Below are 8718 nucleotides of genomic sequence, written 5' to 3'. Positions count from 1 at the left end.
TAAGCAGACTTTTTGAAGTGACAACATTGAAACAGTTTCTGGTTTTGTTTCACAGAAAGAAATGGATATTGAAAAAGATCGGAAGTACTTCTAAAGAAAACACAATTTTTACTCTCAGTCCCCTATAAGGCTAAAATCAGACCTGCTTCATGCATTTCTGTGTTCCATATTTCCCTCAGCAACTCATAAATCCCACTGTTTGTAGCCATAAACCTGTCACATTTTAAATATTAAATTAGTTTTAGAAAGAAAGAATTTAAAAGAATGCTCTCACAAGAGAGGTAGCAATATGTCCCCACAAGTCACTAAACCTGATCAGCCAATTTTTAAGCATCATGGACAGACATGAGCCAAGATGTCTCATTAAAGTGTTCAACTACAGTTTCACCCTTCTCTGAGATAAATTTCTCAACCCCAAGACCCTTTCACAAAAGGGTTTTTCCAAGAACTTGCCTTACAGCAAGAGCATTGAATAGGATGCAGAGGAAGGGATTTTGCAGATTGAGATGCCCATGATAATTTTTTCTCTTAACAAAATAAAATGGCAGTTTAAGAGAATGAATTACAAGTCTAATAATATAATTTATCTTTCTGTATGGAGCATGAAGGTGTCCTTTTTCATCATGTTTTCTCTAAGAGGCCTTCCTGTATAAATAACAGCCGAAGATATTCCACATAAGTGCTATGCATTTGTGACTGACTACATGAATATGCAGACTCTTCAGGTAACTTACTGTGTAGAAAATGCTTTGAGAAATCTATTGCTGTAGTCATTAGAGGCATAGTAAATTTTTATTCTTCATAACTCCAGTCAAAGAAACTCACTTCATCAACAGAAAAGATGTCAACTTGTCCAAGCTGGTTTTTAATCCTAAGAGAATCTTGACCATTGCATTTTAGGCTGCCCAAACCCCTTTGATCAGCAGTAACTCTTGTTGTCCATAATAAGGGCGGGGTGTGGGGTTGTTGGTTTTATTTTTGTATCACATTGAAAACACTGTTCTTGGGCTTCCAGTTATGCTACATTTGTTATTTATACTTAATCATTTCTGCCACGATTTCTTATTAAAACATGCTCCAGAGCCATAAACCCCTCTACATTTTATACTTGTGCTCCACATTTTCAGTTTCCCTGAGGAAGCACAGTTCAGTAAAAACCTTGTTCCCTTTCATTCATGGCTACCAAACCTTTCAGCTGCATTTATTGAAGCTTCTGCATTTTTAAACACATTGAAATACTGACTCTGCAGTCCAGCCCACAGCTGCTTACAGGAAAACAGCGTTACCTCTGGAGCAGAAAACAAGGCTAATCTTCTCCATTTTAACCTCTGTGGAGAAGCCAGAGGCAAGTAGGTTTCTCAAAAAAAAAAAAAAAAAAAAAAAAAAAGGTCAGAATCATCCATTATGCCACCAAAAAAAAGTATAAAAATACATAAAAGAGCAGTTATTGTAATACTGGGCAGAGGGAACCATGAAAACAATTGCACAGCTCTAACCCACATTCTTTTGTCAATGATTATCCCCAAATGGTCCTAAGAAATGAGGCAGAAAAAAAACCCTTAGCAGAATAACACTCATTAAGCAACTCAATTTTCAGCAGCGAGTGAGGGGCTGTCACAAGCGAATTGTTCTTCGCATTCCCTCTTGGGACATCGGCCACCTGTCCATTCCCTCCCGGAGCCAGAGCAGGGCTTGCACTCACTGACAGCAGCCGGCGGGCAGCACACAGCTCGGGCTCCCTGTGCTGAGGCTGGGCCACCCCACAGGCAGGGAGCCCCCACAGAGAACAGGGACAGCCGGCCTGGCACCGCAGGGCAGTGACACCACACTGCACCCCACAGCATCCCCATGGCCTGGCACTGCAGGGCAGTGACACCACACTGCACCCCACAGCATCCCCATGGCCTGGCACTGCAGGAGAGTGACACCACACTGCACCCCACAGCATCCCCATGGCCTGGCACTGCAGGGCAGTGACACCACACTGCACCCCACAGCATCCCCAGCCCTGGCACTGCAGGGCAGTGACACCACACTGCACCCCACAGCCTCCCCATGGCCTGGCACTGCAGGGCAGTGACACCACACTGCACCCCACAGCATCCCCATGGCCTGGCACTGCAGGGCAGTGACACCACACTGCACCCCACAGCATCCCCATGGCCTGGCACTGCAGGAGAGTGACACCACACTGCACCCCACAGCATCCCCATGGCCTGGCACTGCAGGGCAGTGACACACACCAGGCCTGGGGCTGGCACCCCACAGCCACCCCACAGAGCAGGACATGGACAGCCCATGCCTCGCTGGCACCATGGCATCTCAACAAGGCTGATGGGCCCACACAAATCCACGCCTCAGAAATCAGCCACAGCAACCCCAGTTTTCCAGATATCATCTCTCAATTGCTTTCCTTGTTTCCCAGGCTCTGCTCTGCACTGCTCAGCATATGTACTTCCAGGTCCTGTGTTTCCTTCCTGATCCTCACTCATTCCACAGAGGCAGGGATATTGAACTGGGAAGAATGGTCTACATACCCAAAGCTTTCACATTCCTTTCAGGCTGCTGAGGTTGAGTCACAACAGCTCCACAGACCTTGTCTTCCTGATTCCTCCATGTGCTTCTCAGTGAGAGCTCATGCTGGATGTGGCCCTGCTTTTGAACAGACAACCCCTATAGGGCCACAAGGGACAGCAGCCACCCCATCCATCATCTGTGCCCCACACTGCAGCCAGCCAAAACCTCTCCCAGCCCAGGCTGCAGGCAGAAATGGGAACCATCCAGGCTGAGACAGAGCTCAGCACTCTACGAGCTGTGTCCCTGTAGAAGGCAGCAGCTTTTTATCAGGCTGCTCCTCAGGCAGAATGCACCTGGGAGGATCCACATGGCAAACACCTGGGGCTGCATCCCTGGCACAGCCTTGGGATGAGGGGACATGGCCAGGTGGATATCCTCTGGCCCTCACAATTTACTCTGTAAGGCTTGATGTGTCTTACATTTAGAAAAGCAATATTGTTATGGAAGGGAAGGGGGAGAGGCTTGCAATTAAGAAAATCTCAGCTCCCAGAGTAATGGAATAGCAGCAGTGCCAGGATACGTTTGTGAGTGTGAGAACAGCTGCTGACTTACAAGGATGTGCTTTTGCCAGCCCAGATTTTTAAGCCATTTTGAACTGTGGTTTTTGGTAGGTTTTAGGATCAAAGAGTCAGTTTAGACTTTTTTTTTTTGTTTGTTTTGTTTTTTTTTGATTGGAAGAGACTTTACCCATTTTCACAAGAAAACAAGTACAACCATTCTAGTGTCAATGTTATCATATTATTGGTTTTTTGTGTGTGTGCTGCTCTTCCTGCTACCTTTTCCCCAGAGCATCTTGCCATTCCCTCTGCTGTGCAGTATGTCTCGAGGAATAAGCAGCAGACATGGGGTGGGTGGGAGGTGGGGAGGAAGGTGTGTGATGGAAACCAGGACATGTGGGCTGCCCAGAGTCTTGCATCTGAGGGACAGTAGTGGCTTATAGCAGGGGACCCTGGCATAAGGCATCAGGAATGTTGAGAATGAGCATCTCTGCTGGTTTTCACTGTGGTATTTGCAATTTGTTAGTTTTTCTTGTACGACCCCAGAGCACCTGAGTATTTTGCATAACCTCATGGCATACTGCTCTTCCCCTATTGTCTTGAGAAACAGTGAGAAGTCTGTGATATTTTTGACCTTTCAATTTTTTCTTCAAGTGTCTATCTCTGTCTTTGCCTGCAAGGACATGAAACTGGTAAGGTTTTTAAAATTTAAAAATTCTCCAGAACTTGTGAGAGTAGGTTATGTCTAGATTTTTTTTTCTCCTTATCTCTGATCCTGATGGGCAGACTATTTACTACAAAGAGAATTTATTTCCTCATGCAGATGAAGCCAGATAATCAAGCTTTAATGTGAGTTTGGACTAGAATTAGAAGTTTAGCATTCTTAGAAATAGCATAATAGAAGACCATAATGCCAACATCTCCTGGTTTGGAATTAATTTCCGTGTGCAAAGATCTTTGTAAGGGAACACGTATCCCCAGCCTCTTACAAGCACAAACTCGCACTACAACAACATCCCTGATGGTGACTGGCCTGGGAAGGATCCAAGATAGCTGTTCCTATGCTCTAATTCAGCTAAGCACTTAAACAAACTGCTTCTAATCCTGTATTTATCATACTGACCTGAGGCCTTTGGAGATGCTTAGTGAAAAGATTGTTTCTTTTTCAGTAGTTGTGAACATTATGTTGTGTGTCTCTTGCCTGAGGTCTGTGAATTACCCATTGTAAACACCACTTTACTGTCTGTTTCTTCTCTTTCTGATGCCCTACCCTTCTTTCCAGTATTTCTCAAAGACTGTGCTGCTATGTGTTATTACATTTTAATAAAAAAACAAACAAAACACAGGAGAGGTTGCTGGCTGAAATATCAGGTAAACCTTGATGGAAAGGGAGCAGAAATCCAGACTACAGTAAAACACCACACTATAGGTCATGCAGATTTAATGAAGAAATTGTCCTTCCAATACAAAAAGTTAAAGCAGACGTGCCATCTGGAGAGTGCCATGCTGGTGAGCATGCATTTGTGCATTACATTCAGAGGGAGCAGGAGGGAAATGCTTAGATGAGCTATTTGGGGAGCAGCAGGGGGCCCAGCCACCCCATCTCTCTAGATGCAGGGCTCCCTCTGGAAGCTGACGCAGAAGCGTTTAGAGAACAGATTCTAACTGTGAATTCCTTTTTCTTGCCTTTTCTCTGACTTCACTATTTGGAAATTTCTGTTGATGCTTTTCATGCTGTGTCAGACACTTAATGTCTGATGCTTCACATTGAGGCCAAAGTCTCAGGGTTGGGAGGCTGCATCAAAAGTGCGTGTGAAGAGAAGGTGAAAAGCTGCAGAGGGTGAGAACATGAGAGGTTTCTTCTGTGGTTGGTTCAGCTGTGTCACCTTTGTAATTATGACCACATCCTTAGGTTTCTTTATATATTAGCAGGAGGTAGGCAGGCTTTGTGTGGGAGTGAAACCGAAGTTTTGCAGTGATAAAAAGGAAGCCTGACTTCCCTGAGGAGGCTGCTTGCAAGCAGTGGCTGTGTAAGCTTGATGCCTATGATGTACTTTCTGGAGGTGAGCACCAGGAACCTTCTCAATTCTTGTTGGCCTTGAATCTGTTCTAATTATGTCTAAGAAACTCCAACTGGACACTGTTAATAATTGGAAAAACCTCAGGAGATAAAGGCAGTGGTTGGCAGGATTGTTCCATGGCTTTCCAGAATATTACATGCAATTACAGATGATCTATAGATTAGTGCTCTTGAGGTATGGCCCATGACATGGAAAAAAAAAATCACCATATTAGTTTAAGGTGGATTTTTAAACTTTTTTTCCCTTTCTTCCTTCTATTTTTTTTTAATTATTATTTTTTATTTTTATTTATTTTTCCTGGTCAGAAGGAATGAACCTAAAATTCCAGTCTAATCTTCAAGTAGAAGACTCTGGTCTTGGTAGCCATAGTTCAGTTTTCTCCCTTTTTAAATTTTTTGGTGTGTGTGCTGTTGGAACCCAGACAGGTAAAGGGAGCAAAGGTTTGGCTGTTGGGCTGAAGGCTATTTCTGCTGTTTGTGCATGGTGACATTACTGTTGGCATAATTCCCTTGTTCAGCAGTTCAGGTTGAGATGCATTATGGATAAATGCAGATGAAGAGCTGGAGCTCAGAACTGAAATCATTTTTGTCTCTTCAGAGACCACCATTTAAAGGTTGATGAGGTTGGAGCCAAAGGCAAGACATAGGCAGGAGCTGAGAAGCCAATACAGCTGTCAGCTGATGCAGGAACAGGAAGAGAATTATTTTCACTAGGTGAAATTGGCAGTTGTTGTCTCCAGCAAATTGTATGTCACTGAAATGTTTTGGTAGTGCAGCCAAATGTAATTTCAGCATATGTTGCATATTTCTTTTGCAGTTTTTATTTTCCTTTCATTTTTGCATTGAGTTTCAAATGAGAAAAGTAGAGTTCATTCTGAAGGAACAAAAATATTCAACATGTCATCTAATTAATAAATGACAAACCGTACTCTATTAACCTTAAAGTATACTTTATGTGGTTGACATGCTAATGCAATGTACTGTAATTGTTAATATGTGGATTCATCAGACTGCACTGACCCTAACAAGATATCTACCCATTTCTTTCGGTAGCAAATTAGAAATAAATCATCAAGAGGAACTTGTTTTCAGAGTTCAAGTGTAGAATATGCTATAGAATTATATAGTTGCACCAGAGATGGTTTAGAATTAATACTAGGAAAAATTTTAATGGAAAGAGTTTTCAAGTATTGGGAACACCATCCTGGAAGTGTTTAAAACACATGTGGATTTGGCACCTGGGGACATGTCTTAGTTGTGGGCTTGGCAGTGACAGGTTAATGGTTGTATTGGATGATCTTATGGGTCTTTCCTAGCTTGAATGATTGTGTGATTGTGTATATCTGTTTTAAAATCCTTGTAATGCTTATTTGTTTTTTCCTTTCCATGATACTTTTCCCCAAACAATGTGCCTGTTTTATGTTGGACTCTCTTGTAGCTCTCTGATTGTTTGAAACACCTGATTCCTGTTGAGTGGTGATAAACACTGAAATGAAATTCAAGGATCTCGTGGACACTGCAGTTTCATCCTGGTTTTTAAAGAGGGTTGAATCTCTCTGTGCTGTGTTACTTTCAGTCTTTTTCTCTGCCTGTAGGTTGGCATCCTCAGAGTTTGATCTCCTCATTTGAAGAGAATGTTATTTTCCCTGTATCCCTTGTGAGTGATCCTCCCAAAATTTCATTGACTGTAAGGTTGGAATTTGTTTGTGGACACTTAGTGGCTCACAGTAAGAAGTGCAGCACTCCAGATCTGCATTTTTAACCTTTTCCTTGTTAGACAGATGTCATGGACTGATATATTTAGTTTCAAAACAGCCAAATCCTTGTTTCCCACTTCATTCACTCTAATCCTTTACTGGATCCTTTTCAAGCTTATACAGCCTTCCCTGGGGTTTTGCTGCCCAGTTAGCCTCTCTTTTCCCAGCTGCAGTTCCAAAACTCTGCTTTGGGACTTCTAAGGAAAACTACAAGATGTTGTATTCTTGAAGACTGTGTGAACTGGCATTAACAGGGTGGTGTTAGGAGCTTTACAAGCACTGTTTTTCCTCCAGAGATGTAAATGACTCCTGTGCACTAGCTGACCTCTACCAGTGCAGGAAATAACATCATGTAGTGTCTTCTTGTATTTCCAAGGGATAGTACTAAGAGTTTGAGACAGTTTTTGCTTGACAGGTGTAATTTTCTTAAACCTGGAACTGGAAATAAAATTTCTTACAGTGGGAGAGATATAGCAAGAATATCAAATCAGTATATTTCCATGTATCTGTGTACATTACTTTAAATTACATCTTGTTCTAAAGCCTTGCTTAAGGACATATCAAAGTGTAATTTTTTAAGGTGTTCGCTGTTGTATATTATACAGCTGGTAAATTTAGGAGAGAAGCATTTTTATCCTCATCAGAGACATCAGGTAGGTGTGGAAAGACAGGAGTCATATTCTGAGCAGATGTGCAGTGCTTTTGAAATCATGTATGCAGGCATTCTGCTTGCAACATGGAGGGAATGTGTTCATCTCTAATGAATATGGCTCTAAGGCTGCAATTAAAACTGTGACTTGTGCTCATTTCTATTAACTGCTTCAGCTGTGCTGTTGTTGTTCCTAATAAGCAATAATACTTAAACTGGCATTAGGAGATCCAAAGCACACTGCATTTGCAATTGTTTGCTTTAAAGTAAATTTGTTTCATTGTAAGTGTCCAGCATGATTATTTGGGAGTCACTGCTGATAACTGAATGCTTAGAGCCATTATGAAGTAGAAGCTAATCAGCTTTAAGGAACTGACTCATTGTGAAATGGTAAAATGTTTTCCCATTCTGGCCAACTAAAGAAGTTTCATTCAGCAATAATGATAAAAAAAAAAAAATTAAAAGATTTTCAAACCAAATGAACTTGGAAAACAGCTGCTGAGAAGAATTTCCCAAAGAGTCTTTAGTCTGTGAGGTTCAGAGCAACCTCTAGGTCAATCACTTTGCAGTAATTTTTGGAAATATGAATGCCTTAATTAAGCAAGTTTTAAATAGAAAGGAGAGCTAGAAATTGTTGGCTTTAATATATTTATACATCTATGCTTTTCAGCAGTTGGGGGAGAGGTATGTTAATCTCAAGTCAAAATGAAATATCTATAATATCCTCAAAATTTCTGTAGTACTTTTCACAAATTCATCTGTTTAGTAAGTACTGCCACATGGTGTTAGGATAACTAACCTGATGGAAGCAGATACTCTTATCTGAGGCAGTTTAATCAATCATTATGATGGTTATCAAATATAATGTTTTCAAAGAGCCCTGTTTAGATGGTACACTGATGGGCAAGTAATTGCCTAATGGAATACATTGCATGAATTTAGTGAGTGAGAGCAATGATCTTGGCTGGAACCAAGATGTATCTCTTAGATGTTTCAGACAAGTGTTTTGTCTGCTAAATGAAGAATAAATAGTGTTTCAAATTATATGACTTATTACTATTTGCAAATTCTTTTTACTTTAAAAGGAAAATACTCAAAAGTATGCTTATGCCCTGATTTCTCTTATTGTTAGAGTATTTGAGAAGCCCTCCTTCTCAA

The sequence above is a fragment of the Erithacus rubecula genome, assembly GCF_903797595.1.
Source record: "Erithacus rubecula genome assembly, chromosome: 11".
NCBI classification, from domain to species: Eukaryota; Metazoa; Chordata; class Aves; order Passeriformes; family Muscicapidae; genus Erithacus; species Erithacus rubecula.
The sequence above is the reverse complement of the archived record's forward strand: the minus strand, read 5'-3'. Positions refer to the sequence as shown.